At 40.1% G+C, this 19,818-nt stretch overlaps 1 protein-coding gene and 1 pseudogene across 1 annotated transcript in view; both read left to right on the top strand.

Moving 5' to 3' along the window:
* ZSWIM6 (zinc finger SWIM-type containing 6) overlaps positions 1-19,818 on the top strand; it is a 100,553-nt gene that overhangs the window by 21,309 nt on the left and 59,426 nt on the right. The window lies entirely within an intron of this gene.
* Positions 7,332-11,958, top strand: LOC148132570 (uncharacterized; annotated as a pseudogene).

Raw genomic sequence — 19,818 nt, 5'->3', positions numbered from 1 at the left:
AAATTGGGCAACTTCTTAACTAATATTTCTGTCACAATATTTAGAATATTAAAGTTATCAATTTAATTAGAAGCCAACAGAACAGTCACTATACATTTTGACATGCTAAAAGATAACTTTTTAAAGCTTTATCTAAATTCATTAGAAGCACTGAATGAGAAGTAGTTTTAGCTTCTCAAAGCTTTTCTTGGCTGTTCACCCATTTTTTCTTTATAACTCATGTAAATGCTGATTTTTCTAGGATATAAGTTGGCAAAATAGCAAAGTAGAAAATCCTCAGTTTTTAAAGTTGTTTACTTATGAAGGGCAGTCACTTCTTGCAGTATCATGTATCTTTTCCCAAAACAGAAAGTCTTATTGTTGTAATGACTCAAACTCAATGATCTTTCAAACTGTTGAGGAAACAGGTGCCTTGCCTTTTGTTTGGGCACTGGAAAGCTCATTGCTTAAATACAACTTTGCACAGGAATTCTTCACAACAGAAAATCTCTGCTAAGCCCATTAAAATGTGGGGAAGAGATGGTAGGTGGTGTTTACTATAACCTTAACAAATGTTCATATGTTCATAAATGGGAAACACAACTGCATTTTAAAACACAAGCAGAACATTTTAAGCCAGAGTTTGCAATGCTGATGTTTTCCTGTTAAAACGACAGTACTTTTTGCACATTAAAGTCATGTCCAGTAAGGTGATCAGAGTTCCTGAAATTTAACACAAAATAGTCATTCAGCATGGTTTGTAGTTTTTAACCTGTGAAGCCAGTAATTGAAGAAGCAAAACTTAGAGGTGGGTTACACCAAGGGTGGGATTCAAATTTTTTAACAACTGGTTCTGTGGGCGTGGCTAAGTTGGTGGGCGGGGCTTGGTCATGTTTTTGGCTGGGTGTGGCCAACTCAACATCACTCACATTGAGGTACGCATCTCTTCGCCTGGCCTCTCATGACTGTGGGGATGCTGCAACAGTCATAAGTGTGAAAAATGGTCATAAGTCACTTTTTTCAGTGCCATTGTAATTTTGAATGGTCACTCCACACAAGCAAAGTACGAGCAAAGGAGGGGAAAAAAACTCCAGAGACGTTCCTAAGACAGGAAGTCTAGTCCTGCCAAGAGCGTAATAAGGGTTAACGGAGAGGCAGTTTCTGTAAGCAACACCAGAATGTTTCCTTCCTGCCTTCCTTACAGGATTAGGCCAGTAATTTCTTCTAACAACCTGTTCTCCGAACTGCTTAGAATGTTAACAAGTTCTAGCTAATAGGTGCGAACTGGTAGAATCCCACCCCGGGTTACAGAGTACATTATAAACTCCTGCATTTCTATAGGTACTTAGTGGAATCAGTTGTGGCTATGTGGAAATTGTTGTCTCAGAATTTGCCTCATATGTTAGAATTAGAAATACTAAAGACTTGAGTCTAGATTGGCAGAAATATAGATAGCGTAGAGAGCTAGTTTGGTGTAGTGGTCAACTCATCTTTCTCAGCCCTAGAAGGAGGCAATGGCAAATCACTTCTGAAATCTTGTGAAAAACCCTGCAGGGACTTATTCAGGTAGTATCTAAGAATCAGATTGAACAGAAGGTAGAAAAAAATGCAAGTTTACCTAATGATAATAACATATAAGAAGAAAATATTGCATTTTAAATACTATGATATTTAAGTAAGATCAATATCAGCATTCCAACCAAACTCTCCATTCAGCATTCAGAGACAAAGTCTATCTAAGTATCTTAGTAAGAATTTATTAGAAAAGTCATATTGGCACATCTGGGAAAACCCGAATCTGAAATCCCACGTTTTCCCCTGCTATATTAAACCCACATCCAATCCCCTTACTGATGACCCAGAAGTCACACTCTCCAATCCACCTCCATTCTGAACTCCTGCCAAGTCCACTCACTCCCCTCCAAACTCCAGCGACTCGGCCTTGAGCTCTTGCTAAAGAATGTTGTTGTGGCTATCCTCCCTTCTCTATTCACTTTCATTCCTACAGTTACCCATTTTCTCTTATGGCAGCCCCAAATCTGATTCAAGATGGATCCGGGGCTGACAATCATATGTTCAGAACAGTAAGTGATTTAAGGGAAGAGATAGAAGAACCATGTTTTTTTAATCCAGGTCAAAGAATTAGAATATTACTCTGCAAGTTTTTAATGTGATTCATTATTACAATCTTTATTATATTTTGTGGTTCATTTCATTAAAAGATGGGAGGCAAATTCTGGCAGAACTAGGTTTGTGCATCGCCAGGATATAGTATCAATTTCTGTGCATATTGCAATTTATAAGGATAATATTTGTTTATGCATAATCACTCTAAGTTCTTTTCCATATATATAATAGAAAGCCAACTGAGTTCTTGCTATGGGAATAACAAAGAAAGTATTCTAATAATACTTAGAAAAAAATGTAGGTGTAGCTCATTAATTCCATTTCCCATGACACTGAGCCTGCTTTTTCACCAGCAGATAGGCAAGATAAGCCTTTACCAACCTGGTGTCTTTCAAAACTATATTCAATTTCACACAGATGTTTGCTAGAGGTGACTGAAATTGCAGTTCAACCGATCTAGAAAATGCAAGATTTCAGAAAGCTAGATAGGATCAATTGAGTTAGCATTGTTGGAGTATGCTAAAATAATGCTAATGAGAAACGTGGAGAATTGATGAGATATAGTTGAGAAGCAGTTTATTCCAAATTAATATCCATTGTATAGAACTATAGTATTGTATCCAAGATCCCAATTTGTTTTTCCTCTTTCATAGACATTATGAAATATATGTTATATATAGTACAGTATGTTACAAATACCATCTGGTGAATTATACAAAGATTGGTTTAATAGTGATGAGTTTGATATAACTGAAACCAATAATATATAGACCTAAAAGCTGTTTTGACAACTGAGTAATGGAGAGTAGTTATTTCTACAATTCTGTATGCTACATTCATTCCTATTTCAGAATAAAGATTGCTTCAGAATGTGGGAAAGAGAATAGATGAGCTATCCCATGATTTCCAGAATATTTACATAGATCTTAAAAATATATCAGGGCAGAAAGTGTGAAAGAAATATATTTAGGTGTAACAGATCAGATTTAATCTGAGGGAAGGACCCACAAGTGCCACTTTAGTATACTAACCAGCTATTATATATCCTTACCATTAGCTCTCCCTCCAGGCCTAGAATTAATGGGAACAGACACAGAGAGATTTCTTTGTGTGCTACTGTGCTGAGTGTTTAATCTATGTACAGGCTGATTTAAGCAGGGTAGTTCTGTTAAGTCTTGATTTGTTTTTGCTCATGAGCTCCTTAACAATATTTTCCACTACTAGAAATAGGAAACCTTATTGGATAAGTTCTAGAAAGGGGAAAATCAAATACTATCATTGTCATGTTATTTCTGATAACCTATTATTGGTTGTGAGCATTATATCCTCTTGGAAAGACTTAGGTTGTGCTGTCTTCCTGATGTGATTTGTACAGAGTTAAGAACATGCTGAAATTTGTAGAGCAAATTCTTCTCCAACTAATGATCTTGAGTTGGCAGATTACCACTGTCGTTTGATCTAACTTGACCTTGTATAGTAGCAAAATATCTTAGCTGGGTGTATGATGTATGACTAAACCTTCAGAAAAGGGACAACATTGGCAATTTTTGTCCCTAACAGCAGGGGAAGTGCTTTGCTTTAAAACATCTGAGAAGTTAAATGGTGATCCATATAAATTTGATGATACCAGAATAATAGTGCCTCATAGTCAGAAAGTAAAGTCCATTTTTGACCCAACAGGTCAGCATGCCTTTCAGTTGATTTGAAATAAAACTACTATCATCTAATTGACACCCTCTGAGAAAAATTGGTATTGAGTAAACTATCTTTCCTTTTACTCAGAGTTATTTCTAACAAGAACATGGAAGGTAAGCTTTGATTAATCAATTTATGTTATACCAAATCACAACAGTGACTTTGTTTTCCTAACTAAAACGATGAACATGAACATACATACTGAAACTATTGGTTTTTTTTCCAGCACATTGAAATACACTGCTCAAAAAAAATAAAGGGAACACAAAAAGAAGACATCCTAGATCTGAATGAATGAAATATTCTTATTAAATACTTTGTTCATTATATAGTTGAGTGTGCTGACAACAAAGTCACACAAAAATTATCAATGGAAATCAAATTTAGCAACCCATGGAGGTCTGGATTTGGAGTTACACTCAAAATTAAAGTGGAAAAAAACACTACAGGCTGATCCAACTTTGATGTAATGTCCTTAAAACAAGTCAAAATGAGGCTCAGTAGTGTGTGTGGCCTCCACGTGCTTGTATGACCTCCCTACAATGCCTGGGCATGCTCCTGATGAGGTGGCAGATGGTCTCCTGAGGGATCTCCCACACCTGGACTAAAGCATCCCCCAATTCCTGGACAGTCTGTGGTGCAACATGGCGTTGGTGGATGGAGCGAGACATGATGTCCCAGATGTGCTCATTGGATTCAGGTCTGGGGAACAGGCGGGCCAGTCCATAGCATCAATGCCTTCATCTTGCAGGAGCTGCTGACACATTCCAGCCACATGAGGTCGAGCATTGTCTTGCATTAGGAGGAACCCAGGGCCAACCTCACCAGCATATGGTCTCACAAGGGGTCTGAGGATTTCATCTCAGTACCTAATGGCAGTTAGGCTACCTCTGGCAAGCACATGGAGGGCTGTGCGGCCCCCTAAAGAAATGCCACCCCACACCATTATTGATCCACTGCTAAACCAGTCATGCTGGAGGATGTTTCAGGCAGCAGAACGTTCTCCACGGCGTCTCTAGACCCTGTCACATCTGTCACATGTACTCAGTGTGAACCTGCTTTCATCTGCGAAGAGCACAGGGCGCCAGTGGCGAATTTGCCAATCTTGGTGTTCTCTGGCAAGTGCAAAACATCCTGCACAGTGTTGGGCTGTAAGCACAACCCCCACCTGTGGACGTTGGGCCCTCATACCACCCTCATGGAGTCTATTTCTGACCGTTTGAGCAACCACATGCACATTTGTGGCCCGCTGGAAGTCATTTTGCAGGGCTCTGGCAGTGCTCCTCCTGTCCCTCCTTGCACAAAGGTGGAGGTAGCGGTCCTGATGCTGGGTTGTTGCCCTCCTATAGCCTCCCCCACGTCTCCTGATGTACTGGCCTGTCTCCTGGTAGCACCTCCATGCTCTGGACACTACGCTGACAGACACAACAAACCTTCTTGCCACAGCTCGCATTGATGTGCCATCCTGGATGAGCTGCACTACCTGAGCCACTTGTGTGGGTTGTAGACTCCGTCTCATGCTACCACTAGAGTGAAAGCACCGCCAGCATTCAAAAGTGACCAAACCATCAGCCAGAAAGCATAGGAACTGAGAAGTGGTCTGTGGTCACCACCTGCAGAACCACTCCTTTATTGGGGATGTCTTGCTAACTGCCTATGCTTTCCACCTGTTGTCTATTCCATTTGCACAACAGCATGTGACATTGATTGTCAATCAGTGTTGCTACCTAAGTGGACAGTTTGATTTCACAGAAGTGTGATTGACTTGGAGTTACATTGTGTTGTTTAAGTGTTCCCTTTATTTTTTTGAGCAGTGTACTTCCTGATTCTGCAATCTGTAGAAATTTCGTGCAATGCAAATGCTTGCACAGCATGTTATTTGTCCGAACAAACAGTTCCATGCATATCACTAATTAAATCAATGTGGCATATAGGTTCTTTTTCTGTATTAATATTCCATGCACATATTGTACTTGAACTTTTTAAAAAAGAGGCATGAATCTTTATGTTGAAATATTTACCAAAAAAATTGTGTACCAGTGGCAGATATCAAGTAATTATGCTTATAGCTGCGTAGTGGGATTTCTTATTTTGTGTGGTTTCAAAACTTACATTTAAAAATGGACCACCAAAGCTTCTATTTTCTTGGGCTTGAATAAATTAAAGTAAATGAATGTGGAGAAAAAAATCTGTATCTGGAAAAAGACAGAATGTAATTGATGGATGATGAATATATTGGAGCATTTTACTAGTTGTGTATGGTCATTAAATAATTAAAAATGGAACTAGAGTACATAAAATCCAGAAGCCAAGGTTCTGATACTACAAAAGATTGGTAGCAATCTTTTTCTGCTATTTTCAAACTATGCTATAAGTTTTAAAATTGCCATGATACCATTAAATTAAACAATCTCGCTTAAAAACCTATGAAGACCCCATAAAAACATGGTTCAGCCTAATATACATCACCATTTTGCCCATCTAGAGCCCAACCAAGCAATTTTTTTAATTAATTTAGGCTCCACCCATTTTTAAAGAAAAAAAATCATTTAAAGAACATGGGTAAAATTGATTTCAACTTCACTAAACTGTAATTGGATTGATCTAATCAATGGAATAGCTTGCCTCTCAGAGTTGTGAGGGTTCCATCAATAGAGGTTTTCAAAAATATACTGGACAAACATTTGATCGGGATGGTATAAGATCTCCTACCTTGAACAGTATTTTCGACTAGACTAGAAGACTTATGAAGGCCCTTCCAGCCCTATGGTGCTATGTTCTAATTTAAAATAAACTTACTTTCTCTTTAAGAGAGAAAAAGGAAAAAAAGGAAGAGACAAGGATAAAAGATAATATTAAAAATTAATGGATTCCACTGTAATATGAGTATGAATTTTGATTAGAATTTAAAGATTACTGGACTAGAGGACTTGATATTGAAGGCAAAGAGACTAGCATCTGACTGAAGAAATTTGGCAGCAGCCTTTTCAATAATGTTTGAGAAAAAAGAGCTCTCTTGCCTTTGGGCAAGAGTATATATTATAAAGTACTTTTTTAAGTTTGCCAAATGTATCACAAATAGAAAAAAATAGTATTGTTCGAACAAATACCATTTGTAGACATCTTTTTAAGGCTTTATTTGATGCCAAATTTATGGAAACCAAGATTGGTGAGCAGACATGATGCATTGTTGTCCTGTGGGATCCATTTGCTTGGTTATTCTGCTTCCTATGTGGTGATGTGTTTCTTTGTGGATTCTAATCCTCAGCTATAGTAAGATCACAGCTTTTCCCTTCAGTTGGATTCCCATGGTATAGTAAGCCATTATGGGGTTTGTTTCATTTCAGCTTATCACAAAGCAGGAAACCAGGTGGTGTGGTTTTTAAGGCAAGAATATAGCCTTGTGTGATAAGCTATGGTTATATTTCGGTATATTTTGTCAAATAAACTACACGTGTGGTTTCACCTAGATGCTTAGACATGGGTTATAACTATAATATTTGAGTATGTACAGCGTGTGAAACCCAAACATGAAAGATTGTGAGGAAGATGGGAAAGAAATGAAAGTAGACATCAAGAATCAAGCAATGTTGGCAGCTAATCTGATGAACAGCAGTGTAGCCTGGCTGGTAGAAAACCTGGGAAGAAGCATTTCAAACTTTTCAAAAACTCCATCCTAATTCACTATGAAAAAGATGGGAAATTTCTGTTATAGTTTTCAAGATTCTGTATTTATTTATTCTGGACTAATTTTAAAGATATCTTCCAGAAATCTGTGTAGTTCTTGCTTCTTTGATCTTACCTAACTCCATGGAGCTTGACCAATGTGGTTAAGGAATTCTGGGAGTTGAAATCCACACATGTTAAACTTGCCAAATTTGAAAAATGCCATCAAGTCCATTCCTTTTCTCAGTGTAGGAACAGGCTGGCTTTGTATTCCATATTTTAATTGCCTAAGGATATGTTGATTGTATATAGATTGTATATAGTAAATCTGTTACCATTATTAAAAGAAAGGGCAGAAAACATTTTATTAATATTTCTGTGAAACTCCATAAGACTCCTCCTGTGTAATTAAACAGTAATTTCCTTTCCATCATGTTCAATGAGTTTTATATCATTCTAGCCTACTGACTTAAATCTTGTTTTAAAAATGAAGTTTAATTAAGATATACTCAGCATGTGCTGACATAGACATAAAATCAATGCTTACTTAGCTTGAGGAAAGACTACTTGCTTTCCTTTTAGGTTGTGGATTTTTTTTTTCCTATGTAAAGAAAATGCATTAGCAATTCAGAAAGCCGAACCAACTACCCATTTTTAAATTCATGTCCTCCAAATGTTAATTTGATGCTTTGAGGCATAAATGACCTTTCTAGCCAGCTCAAACTTGTGAAACAAAGGAGCGATAGAAACAAGCTGCTGTTTGTTCTTAAACAACAGCCTGCTTCTGTGAGAGAATTTTAAGGCAAGGATGCCATCCCCTGCCTCCTATTTCTCAACAATTTTAAAGGAAACTTTGGTGTATGCTGTGCTTGGAGTTTAGGAAAAGAAGCTGGTCATCTGTGCATCATTGCTTAGACAGTGATGACTCCAGACCTGCTGGGCAAATTGAGCCAGAGGGTCCAACTTAGAAATCCTGGAGATAACAATGCATTGATCCATGCCTAGCCAAGATGGCATTTTGTAGTGCAGTTGCAAAAGATTTTTGAGGTAAAATAAATGAACGCTTTCAATAATGCCAAGGTGGGATAAAACAAATTGTTCTCAAGATTTGGGTCACAATAACTTTCCCAATCTGATGACTTTTAAAAGTGACAGAATTGCAACCCCCAAGCACCTCTGGAAAGAAACAACTTGAGGGCAAATTGATTATATCAACCCATATATAGTTTTTTATTTCTCCTCCATGCTGCATTGAGAGCCCAGGATGGGTTGATTCCTTCCTATGATGTCATTTAGCTGAGTCTGTACTAAGATATAAAAGCCAGCCCCCGGAAGAGATCCCAGCTTTTGACTCAGCTTCTTTCAGTAAGAAGCTGTGTCTCTGAAAGCATTCTGATAGATAGCAATAAAGTATGAATTTCAAGATCTTTTTCCTTGCTTTAGCAGCTCTCAGGGATCTGGGCAGCTGCTCTTCCAGGAGAGCAGGGCTCCCTCTCCTGCAATATTGGGAGCAACGTTGCCAGAGCGCTGTGCAGGCAAGCTGGGCAGCGTCTTGAGACCTCCCCCATGCCTGCGGTTTGAGCGATCGTAAAAACGATCGGCAAACCGATAACAGCGCCAGCCAGCTGATCGTGTGGCTGTGCTTTCTTCTGCTGACTTCGCTCTGGGCTCTTTTTAGCCCAAGGAGCGATTCTTCGATCTTGGAGCCCGGTTTCCTAGTCAGTGGCCATCTTGGATTGAAGCCTTCCACCACGAGGTGAGCAGCCATTTTGTAAGCCCAGGGTCATTTCATAACCTAAAGGACTTATTCTAAATTTCTAATCAGCTTCTTCCCAACGCAAGAGCTTTCCTTCTACAAATGGATCAGGATAAGGCTCAAGCAGAGCTTTCCCCTCCAGTGGATCAGTCTCTTAAGCCCAATAAGAGAAAAAGACTTAGGCAGCGCTCCCAATCAGTCCAGAGGGAGGTGGCTGTTAATATCAGAGCTAAGGCTCTAGCCCCTAAAAAGGCAACTCAGGCTGAGTTGAGGGAAGAGAAGCGCAGGCATGCGGCCCTAGAGAGGCAGTTTAACAGAACAATTCAACAGATGAGAGGGCAACTGCAACAAGTTTCAGGTGATACCCGTGGTCCCCAGCCAAATTCTCCCAGAGGAGGGGAAGTTATATATGAGCCTTTTCATCCTCCATCCTGGTCTCCTGGGTCCTTCGCAGAACAATCAGATCCTCAGGATCTCAACAGATCTGGACCCTATTTCCATCAGGCTTCTGGGCCCTATGCCCCCCCCTTCCTACAGACCTCGACCCTCTTCTCAATCTAGGCCTGAAGCCACCTTCACTCCCACAGCAGCGGGCCTTTGGCCTTCTGCCTCTACCTTTGAGCATAGACCAGGGGATATCCAAGATGTTGTCTCATTGGCCATGAGGCAGGGATTGGCTGAAGGCTTCAAGCAAATTCTTCGACCTCTGGAAAGGGTTCAGCCCTTCTCTCTTCTCAATCTATAAGTTCCTTGCCTCCTCACCCTGAATTTCACAGGCCCCAGGACCTCAGGGTCCATTCTTCGCTACCAGAATGGGAGGAGGTTGATGAGGAAGGAGGGGCTTCACCATCTGAACACAGTTACTCCTCTCGTTCAGAGCGTAAAGAGGCTGAGATTTATGACCAAAATCTTTCAGAGTAAGAAGATTCTCGCCCAGAGCAGACATCCTCTGCATTGATCTTCAAACTTATTCTCTTCAGGCCATTACTCAGCAAGGCCTTGGTCACTGCTAAGCTGTTGCTGGAGGAAGTGGCTCCTGAGCCACAAGGAGATCCCTCTGGCCAAGGAGACTCGCTCTTCTCCAAGCCTGTAGTGCATGCAGAAGTTTTGCCTTCTCCCAAGTTGTTCCTGGACATGGTCAAGGAACAGTGTGCTTCCCCTTTGGCAGGTCCTCGCCCATCTTCTCTGGATAAGCGTTTCTACAACATCAGTGCAGCCCTGGACAATGCCCTGGCAGTGCCTTCTGTTGATGTTCCAGTTGTGGCCTCGTTTTCATCTTCTGGCACTCCCACTGAGCCAGAAGATATCCTGAAACCGGATGACAAACGTTCCAAACAGACCCTCAAGCGCAATCACCAGGCCGCTGCATGGGCTGTTCAGGCTTCAACAGCAGCATCTTTTTTCACGAGGGCATCCATACAGTGGCTGCGCCAACTCCAGAATAGATTGTCTGCTTCTGACCTTCGGTCTCACCAAGACCTTAACAAAATTATCGCAGCGGTGGAATTCACTGCGGATGCCACTCCCAATTCCGCCAAATTTGCATCTAGGGCCATGGCATCTTCAGTAGCAGCAAGAAGACTTTTATGGCTCTGAAATTGGCAGGCGGAGTCACACCGAAAATGGAAGTTGGCTTCAGTTCCCTTCATAGGTGATAAAATTTTTGGTGATGCTCTGGAACCTGATCGAAACCAGAGATAAACGTAAAATTCTCTCCTCCTCTGGGAAGAAAGCCGACTATCGCCCAGCTCCTTATCGCCCTCCTGCTTTTCAAGCGGAGACCTCCTCCTGCTTTCCTCACTCTCATAGGCCGTATTCCCAACACCAAGACCAACATGCGGAAGCATCTGGCAGGCAACAACTTTCTGCTGGTAAACGGCCCTTTCAGGGAGGAGGGGGTCGTTTCTTCCGTTGCTCTAAGTAATCTCTAGTTCTCCCCACCCATCAGAGGTCGCCCGGCCTTCTTTGCCTCCAAATGGGAGGAGTCAACGACGGACGCCTGGGTGCTCAGCATTATTAGGTCAGGGTTACAATTGGACTTCCTAACGCCACCACCAGAAATTTTTTTGATCTGTCCTGTCTCTCGGGATATTTCAAGGCCAGCCCTTATGAATCAGGCCATTCAACACCTTCTTGAAATCAGGGCTATTCAACCTGTTCCCCCCTCTCAATGGGGACATGGGTTTTACTCTTGCCTTTTCATTGTTCCCAAAGCCTCGGGGGGTGGGGGGGTGAGCCACCCTTGATCTAAAATTCCTCAACCAATTTGTAAAATACAGGCAATTTAAAATGCAGACTCTGCATTCTATTTTAGAGAGCGTTTGTATCCTTTTCCCCTTCCCACTGGGTGAACAAGGCCTCTCCTGCCACCTTAAGCAGGTGGATCAGAGCTTGTATTGCACAGGCCTACAAAGACAAATCTCTGCCAGTACCACATGGCTTGACAGCACACTCCACTAGAAGTGCTGCAACTTCGGCTGCCTGGGCCACCCAGGCACCCCTAGAGGAGATTTTCAAAGCAGCTACATGGACATCCCCATCTCCGTTCATCAGACTCCGTTCAGGCCTTGATTCCTACGCCTCCACAAGCACGGCTTTTGGCAGACGGGTTCTTCAGTGAGTGGTGCCTACTTTGGAGTGAGAGACCAGATGAGGACCCTCCTGAGGACATGAAGGCTTTGGTATGTCCCATCCTGGGCTTTTGCAGCAGCATAGAGGAGAATGGGCGTTGGTAAATTTACCTGAGAACGCCCTTTCTATCTATGCTGCTAGAGAGCCCAGCCCCTCCCTTGTTGCGTCCGGATTGTGGTAAGGTATGTTATGGTTCACGATTCTGTTTTGACACTCACTAAAGTCTGTCAAGTATCTTTGCCAAAGCTGGGGGGGTTTCTCCCACAGGCTGCTACTTTTATACTAGACAGACTCGGCTTGATGATGTCATCAGGAGGAGTCATACCCATCCTGGGCTCTCTAGCAGCATAGATAGAAAGGGTGTTCTCAGGTAAATTTACCAACACCCATTCTGAGCCAGCTGAGGAAGATAGTGGTAGTATTATGTGATATTAAAGGCACTTGCATTTTCTTTGTGGAAGGAAGCAAATCATATTCAGTTGTCTGCACGAGAGACTTATCTGTCCTTCCTTTTAACTAATTACAGTTTTTAAAATACCATATGTTTTGTGTAGCTGAGTTTATTTTGTATCCAGGGAACAGTTCTTTCTATACATCAGTGATATTCCATGAAGCTGGATGGGAGGTAGGGGGAAAATAGAAGCATAGTTACTATCCATTTACTTCATTTCATGAAAATGTCCTGCTTTTGAGTGCTTTTAATTTTTAACCAAAGCGGTATCACACTCATCTCCAGACTGGTATCTCCTGATTATTTTGGATCTAATTCTTTTCTGATTACTTGCTCAGTGATGTTGGGAATTGCACATTGAAACATCTAGAAGGCATCAGGTTGTGATTTGTTAATGTCTTGATTATGCAATTTTTGCCTATTAATTCTTATAGTGCAAGATATTTCAGCTTCTTGTCCATGAAGACATTGTGCAGCTAAATGTTTTATCACTATACAAACATAAATAATTATCTTAGGATTTGAGATGTTTTAATATGGTTGATTGTAGCACAAGATGTCTCCAAAATATAGAAAGGGTGATCACTACAGGGGCGGGATTCTACCGGTTCAGATGAACCAGATGTTAAAGTTACAGCTGATTCGCTGAACCGGTATTTCAACTGACCGGCTGGCCCCTCCCCTCCCTCCCCAGGAGTCTCCACTCAGCCTATTTTTGATGGAGGTAAGTACAGGGTCCATGCGGAGGCTCTGGGAGGGGGAAAAATGGGCCTTCTGAAAGTCTGGAAATGGGGCTGTTTCTGGCTTCCAGTGGGCCTCCAGAGGCTGGGAGAGACTGTTTTTGCCCTCCCAGAGGCCCAGGGGAGGCCTCTGGACCCTTGGGAGGGTGAAAATAGCCTCCCGAGGACTCTGGAAGCCCACCAGAAGCCAGAAACAGAAAGTTCCGGTAGGTCCAGGGGTGGGATTCTACCTGGTCGCACCCGTTCTATAGAACTGGTTGTTACAATTCTGTGCAGTTCAGAGAACCAGCAAATCACACCATTGACTGGCCCCACCCCGCACAGTCACTCCTTACCTGGCATGCACACCATCCAACTTGCCTGCGTTGTACCTTTGCCTAATTTTTGGTAAGTTGCTATTTTTCCTTTTGTTTTCCCCCACCATCAGCTGTTCCAACTATCAGCTGTGCTGGAAAATTTAGATTAGCTAGAAAGCAGGAAATTGTTGGATTTCTTGCTTGCTGAACCTTCGTAGCTTCTATTTTTCAGTGCAGACTCAGACAGTAGATTGCAGAATGGTAGATCTCTGAGTGAATCTGTGATTCTGAGAGCAACTCAATCTGCCTGCCTGCTCTGCCTCATTGTGGGTAAAAGTTGCTTTTTTAAAATAAAAAATTCACTATTTACATACATGGTATGTTGTGAGTTAATTTTGTGAGTTTGCTTGCAAGCAAATCTTATGTGACAGACTCAGACAGCAGATTGCAGAAAGGTAGATCTCTGAGTGAATCTGAGTGAATCTGTGATTCTGGGAGCAGCTCAATCTGCCTGCCTGCTTTGCTTGATTTTGGGTAAAAGTTGCTTCTTTTTTTATGAAAAATTAAATATTTACATAAATATTTACAATATTTACATATAAGGCATGCCCAGTCAGCAAGCCATGCCCATCCAGTCACATGGCCACCAAGCCACACCCACAAATTAGGCCATGCCCACAGAACCAGTTGTTAAGAAATTTTAATCCCACTCTTGGGTAGACCCTGCCTACCATGGCCACGCCCATCCAGCAACAAGGCAGTGAACTGGTTGCTGGGATTTTTGAATCCCACCCCTGGATTACTAGTAAAGCTGAAAAAGTTATATTGGCTTGAGCTTTAGAAATTTCAGTTATAAAGCTTTAAAATTGTTTTTTGTGTCGCTTTTTGTGGTTAGTTGAGTCAGTTGTAATTGATGATATCTGGTTTTTTTCCTCAATTCTCACCCAATACAATTTATTTCATTTGTTGTCTGTCTAGAATTTGTGCTTCTTATTCTCTTTACTTCTCACATTAGGCAGATGGGGATTCAATCAAGAAAAAAGAAGGAAGGAAAGGGAAGGAAAACCAAACCAATTCCAGGTGAAAATGTTGGTCTTCAGTCAGGGCCTAAAAAAAAACCCTAGGAGTAGATCAGAGGTAATATTCAGCAGGTTCTGACCAGTTCTGGAGAACCAGTAGTGGAAATTTTGAATAGTACAGAGAACCAACAAATACCACCTCTGACTGGAGATTTTACAGTATCCTTCCCCTGCCACGCCTACCAAGCCATGCCCACAGAACCGGTAGTAAAAAAATTGAATCCCACCACTAGAGTAGATGTGTTACAGACTTCAAGCGGGTGTGGTAGAAGCTTCTCAGAAGAACTTTTTTGAATTAGATACGAGTAATATTTTTAGTTAGTTTGTGACTCAGTTTTTGTTCTGAGTGTTACTTTCTTATTATTTGAGATCCACACTCAAATAGCAAGCCAGAAAGTTTTAATTTTAATCTACAGTGCTTATGTATGCTGAACACTATCTTGAAACAAAACTGACAAGCAAGCCACTTTGGGGTGTGGGGAGTAGATTGCAAGGAGTAGTGGGAAAGGGAAGACACAGAGGGAATCATTTTGAGTAATGCTACTGAGATGTTCATAATATCTGAATAAACAAGCAATGAACAGTGTATTATATGTGGTGGCTTTAAATATACATGTTAGTAAGGTAGCAGATGCTTTTATTCTGAAATTGACATATAAAGTAGCAGTCTTTCGCAGCAGGGTGCACCTTTATCTGTGACTCCCTCACACATAATGAATAGCTAATTTATGCTGTATGGTCCACAAGAGACTGGAGAGAGATGAAAGTGGGGGGCATTTTGGCTACCAGAGCCAGCAAGATGTGCTGAGATATGCTCTTAAGGGAAGCATATCCAAGAATGTTTGAGGGGTGGGCGGCAGGAAGGTTGGAACTAGTTTATAAAGCAGATTGCTCATCTGTTACACTGTATTAAATTCAAATTACTCCAAAGGACAAGCAGATATTTGTTCATGTTGCAATAAAAAATACCGGCAGACAGGCAGTTTCTAACCATCTCTTCTTGCAAGGAAGGAATCTCTAGTGGAATTTACACTTTTCAGTCATCTCATTCAATGACTAGTCAGATACTGTCTTAGTGTCATTGTCATAACTAGTCAATGTCCATTTGTAAAAAAAAAAAAAAAACAATCCCAAATCCTCTATTTTTGAAGTAGTGTTATCTACTGGTAGTAAGAGAAAATAACAGAGTATTAGATTTTTTTTATCTCCCCTCCTTCAACCTCTCCGATTGGGGAGAAATCATGAGGAGAAAACAAGTGACATATTTGTAGTTTCAAATAAACATTTCCCTGAAAACACCCCCTCCCCATTCTAAAGAGTAATGTAGTTTTACAGACATGTGTTTAAACTATGTAACCAAATGGTGACCCTGGACAGAACTAAACAAACAAAGGAAATGTTTGAGGCTCTTGATGGTTTCCACAATCCTTATCGGTAAAGACAGGCTTTGACATAAACAGGAAAAGTGGATAAGGGTCTGTAGTAACTTAAATTCAAAACTCTGCTTTGGGTTTGTTGGGTTCCATAAGGTTTTGAGCAACATGAGCAACAGTAGCATGTTAATAAAACTTCTACTAATAATCACAAAATGACTGTTGGAGAGAGGCATTGCTAGAGAGAAAAAGGTTGGCACATGCCTTTCATTCTTACTGGTGACATTTTTCCTCTGTCACTCTGACATACACATAACCAGTGTAAGGGTAGGGATTAAAGTATTGCATGAAGTCCCTAAAGAGCCAAATTCAAATTCTTATGCGACCATGGAATTCATTGCATGATATAGAATAGGTTACTTTTGCTGGTCCTTATCCACTTACAAGATTATTGTAGAAATAAAATTAGTAGATTACTATAGACCACTGAGGAAAGGTGGGATACAAATAAACCCTATATTGCATATATAATTGTTCCCTTCATTTACATGATGCAGGTAACAATGAAAAGAAGGGAGTACCACGGTGAGATACTGTACTCTAGTTTTCATGGAGCTAGCAAACATTTAATTTTACAGCAAGACTGTATTGGAAGTAAAAAACATCAAATGTGAAATTCCTTATCTCCATCTCTACTGGCTAGATAAGGTACTATTTGAGAATAATAATTATTTTTTTTAAGGAACTAGCATATGCAATCTAAAATACTAAAAAAGGGAAATAGTTCTTCATTATTCCAGATACAGGAAGAAGTAAAAGGGATACACTTTGAGTGTGAATTTAAGAGGGAAAAAGATCTGAGTGCCTTTGATATGTCTGTTATGTATATGATTCATTTATTGAGGTGGCTGATCATTTCTCTCTGGTTTTGCCCCTGATATTGCTTGAGGGGTAAGGTAATATAAATTGTTCAGATTTGCTATCTACAGAAGACTGTTAGTATCTTGCTAAAACGGTTCACAGCTTGAACAGGATATGCATGAAGGGAATAATTGTTACCATATTGGAAAACCCTTGAAGGGGAAATCTGTCTCTCATTTTTTACAACTATTAATTAAAGGTCACTTTTAAAAGGAAACTTTCAAAACTATAGTTTGAAAGAGTTAACTGGGATTACTTTGGTCCATGAGGCCAAAGACAGCAGATAGAGCAAAATATGATTCTTAATTAACTTTAAAATATTTTTAGAGCCCTCCTGGATATAGAGGCTCCATCCACCTTGATCCTCTTTCTTGTATGAGAGTGGCAAATGCTAATTTACTTTATAGCAAATTAGTATTTTATGACTGGGAATGCCTACCACACAGTCATTTTATGAGTAGGCAAGTCTCTTGTGGTAGTCATTTGGTGAGCGTGTCCATGGTATGCATTACAAAAAAAAAATCTAATCCAAAAACATTATCTTCTCTGTTTGGGATTGCTGGAAAAGAGGTTGCCTTGTTTTTTCCCCCAAAGTTCATACCTGTTCAAATGGGGTAGTAAGATTTGTGGCAAAACTGAATAGTCAAGACCTGGTTGAGGATCCAAACTCTGTCAAGGACCTTGGAGTATTCATCTCTAATGATCTAAGTGCTAGAGCCCACTGTAACTACATAGCCAAAAAGGCATTAAGAGTTGTTAACCTAATCCTATGTAGCTTTTTCTCTGGTAATATCACACTACTAACTAGAGCATACAAAAAAATTTCTAGACCAATACTTGAATACAGCTCATCAGTCTGGAACCCACATCATGTATCTGATATTAACACAGTTGAGAAAGTCCAGAAATATTTCACAAGAAGAGTTCTCCGCTCCTCTACCAATTGCAGAATACCTTATGCCACCAGACTTGAAACTCTAGACCTAGAAAACCTAGAACTATGCCGCCTTTGGTCCGATCTAAATACAATATATAAAATCATACATTGCAGTGTCCTACCTGTAAATGAATACTTCAGCTTCAACCATAACAATACAAGAGCACACAATAGATACAAACTCAAGGTTAACTGCACCAAACTTGATTGCAGGAAATACAACTTCAGCAACAGAGTGGTCAATGTTTGGAATACTCTACCTGACTGTGGTTTCTTTCCCAAACCCCAAAAACTTTAACCTTAGACTGTCTACTATTGACCTCACCCCTTTCCTAAGAGGCCTGTAGGGGGCATGCATAAGCACACGAATCGTGTCTATCGTCCCTGTCCTATTATTTCTTTTTATTTTTCTTATATGTATCCATCTCATGTATTCGTAACTATGTTTATACTTATACCTGTTATCTTGTAAGCGATTGACAAATCAAATAAATAAATAAATAAAAAACAAATACTTTGGAAGCAAAATGTTTTTGGATCAGTCTCTGGCATAGGTGGGAGTATTCTAGACCATAGTTTCTCAACCTCAGCAATTTTAAGATATGTAGACTTCATCCCTCAGAATTTCCCAGGCATCATATGTCAAGGAGTCATCTAGGTCAGTGGTTCTTAATCTTTTTGAAAGAATCACCCCCTTGAGCCATTGAGGAAGTTATCATCGCCCCCCTCCCCCAACATAACCTCTCAATCACAACACAGGGAAATAATTCTTCAATTTATGCAAACACGTTTTTTGTTTTCTTTAAAATTGTCATCAGGACATATCGATGCAAATAATTTATTTCCAGTCTTTTTCCCATATCTCAACTGTGTGAAAAATTCTGATGCCACCCATCACGTCACTCCCAAACTTCGTGATATATGTATTTCATTATTATCTTATTTATTCAAGACACTTAAATGCAATCACCACTGAAAACAAAATTCAATTGCAAGAAAATGAAATACCCCAAAAAACCAGTAACATTTAATGATTTAATTACAAGTTAATTTTAAGACGCAAAAAGAAATATAAAAAGGGCATAAGAACAAACCTCAATGCAGGAACTAAGAATTTCAAGATGAAAACTAAACTCTGAAACTCTGAACTCTGAAACTAAATTAAGATTCGAGGAAAATATATATTCATGCACACTGTAAAAAGGGTTAAAAAGACACAAAGAAAATTTTTACAGAAGGAAAGCAACAAAAATCAGAGCAACAAATTTAATGGGTAGATTGATAGAGGCTGCTGCTCAACGCATATGAAGATGAGCGATGCGTATTCACATATGTCCGGCGTTCTGTACTGAAGCTAGCTGGAGGAACATTTAAAAACACAGTTCAATCCACTAATAGCGACCGATCTGATGTTTTTGTACGACAGATATACAGTGGTTCACTGTACGAAAAAAGTCTCAAAAGTGTCCCCAAAACGTCTCGCTCCATTGCTCCCATATCGCCCCCCTTCCATTCCTTTGCCCCTGCGTCGCCCCTTTTCATTCCATCGCCCCCCTGAAAAATGAAATTGCCCCCGGGGGGCAATATCGCCCAGGTTAAGAACCACTGGTCTAGGTCATCTGGATCTTGAAGTTGAGGTAGGACATTGCATACTTCATTACTTTTCTTTCTTGTGCCATTTCTAGCTGTGGGTTTTGGCAAAACTTTGCTGCTGTCTTGATTGGAAATGTAATATCTGTTAGAGGAGATTGCAGTAAATAATATATTCTTCCAAAGGTAAAAAAAAAAAAAAAGAGTAATTGCCAGAATTAAAAGATTACCTGCATTATTTATGACAAATTTGGTTTTTCCTTCTGGTCCTCAGCATTTCTTTTCCTTAGTGTAATTATTAGAGCTGCTGGGAAACCACTGTATTCCTGAGAACATCTTGAGATCTTCTATATGATTCCATTTATAAGTTTTCATTCAAGCAGTGGAGTGTCACTATAGTGGAAGTGAAAAATATTAATTGTATTTTGTTATTTCTGACAAATCTCCTCACTGTAAAAGATAAAAGTAATCTTTACTGATTTTCCTTACCTTTTCACTCACCCATGCTCTGCCCCAAATCTGATCAAGTATAAAAGTTGATGAGGAGCTGAAAGAGATGGAATTGTGTATTTCTTTC

The sequence above is a fragment of the Notechis scutatus genome, chromosome 2 (assembly GCF_049901735.1).
Source record: "Notechis scutatus isolate UNSWTSFEM ecotype Mainland chromosome 2, rNotScu1.2, whole genome shotgun sequence".
Classification (NCBI taxonomy): domain Eukaryota; kingdom Metazoa; phylum Chordata; class Lepidosauria; order Squamata; family Elapidae; genus Notechis; species Notechis scutatus.
This window is presented reverse-complemented; position numbering and strand designations above follow the sequence as displayed.